Source organism: Peromyscus californicus, unplaced genomic scaffold (genome assembly GCF_007827085.1).
Source record: "Peromyscus californicus insignis strain IS unplaced genomic scaffold, ASM782708v3 Scaffold_7__1_contigs__length_154581171, whole genome shotgun sequence".
In the NCBI taxonomy this organism is placed as follows: domain Eukaryota; kingdom Metazoa; phylum Chordata; class Mammalia; order Rodentia; family Cricetidae; genus Peromyscus; species Peromyscus californicus.
Genome location: NW_026294595.1, coordinates 53786662 through 53787995, shown reverse-complemented (window position 1 = coordinate 53787995; position 1334 = coordinate 53786662). Strand labels below are relative to the sequence as shown.

Sequence of the window (1334 nt, the reverse complement as noted above, 5' to 3'; positions counted from 1 at the left end):
GCCTAGCACGGCCATACAGTTTGTAAGCAATATAAGTCTCTGTGTTTACTTGGTTGGGTCTGAGCGGCTGTGGGACTGGCGGGTGACAGAGATTTGTCCTAACTGTGGGCCAGGCAGGAAAACTCTAGCTACACTAGGGGGTACAAGCCTTTGTATTTCAGGGTCATACTTCAGTTAACAGGAACATTTAGCCAAGAGAAGAACTACAGAAGACAAGATACATTTGGAGACTCTCCCAGTGCTATTGGAGACTTTGATGGATTAAGCCTTTGTTTTAGCTATTTCTTGGTCAGCAACCTACCCACCCTGGTGGGGGGGTGTGGTGGGGTGGGGAATCGCCTTGACCGGAATCTTAGCTGGGTGTCTGTGTCACTGGAACTTGGTTCAACTTTTATTTTAGTATTTCTAGAAATGAAGTTTTCTTTAAAATGGAGTTTGTCTTGCTCTCTCAGAACCACGGAGGATGACTGCTTACTGGCTTGCTCTTTATGGCTCACTCATCCTGCTTTCATTTTTTTTCTTTTCTTTTTTTCAGAATATAAAAATTTATTATTGCTTTTCCATTGTCAAAATTTAGGATCTTGGTCTTTCCTTCTTGCCTTTGTACAGGGCCAAAAGGGACACATTGGTTACTTTAACAACCTTAAGGCAGACTCCAGGAATATCACCTACAGCATGACCTTTTTGACCGAATCCAGCAGCCAGAGCTTCATCGTCTTCCTCAATGAAGTTCAAGCAGCCATCACTGGGCACGAAAGCTGTGATCTTCTTGCCGTTCTTGAGGAGCTGCACCCTGACACACTTCCTGATGGCAGAATCTGGCTGTTTGGCTTCACCCCACTTTTTCCAGCACAATTCCCTTTGCATGAGAGGCACCTCCAAACGGATTGGCCCTCAGGGCTGTGCCCAAGTGGGCTTTCTTGTATTGTTTATCATGCCACTTCTGGTCCCATCGGTGGCTGTGGAGCTTCATGGCAGTATGGAGACCACGACACTTGCCCATCTTGCTGGCGCCACGGGCCCAAGAGAAAGTCATCCTGCTTTCTTATACAACCCAGGACTACCTGCCCAAAGGTGGCACCATCCACGATGAACTGGGCCCTCCCATGTCAATCATTAAATCAGGACAATGCCCCATAGACTTGCCTACAGGTCAATCTGATGGTGGCATTTTCTCAGTTGAGGTTCTCTTTTCCCAGATAACTCTAGCTTGTATCATGTTGACAAAAAAAATCCACCAGGACAGGCCTGCTGTACTCTTCGTAAAGCATGGAAGCCCCAGATTCCTACTCTCTGCTGCTGCTGATCACTTGGCACTACAGACAGCATCATGG

At 46.9% G+C, this 1334-nt stretch overlaps 1 pseudogene; it reads right to left on the bottom strand.

Moving 5' to 3' along the window:
* Positions 1-465: 465 nt before the first annotated feature.
* On the bottom strand, positions 466-1003 carry LOC128101690 (40S ribosomal protein S23-like; annotated as a pseudogene).
* Between the last annotated feature and the right edge of the window lie 331 nt (positions 1004-1334).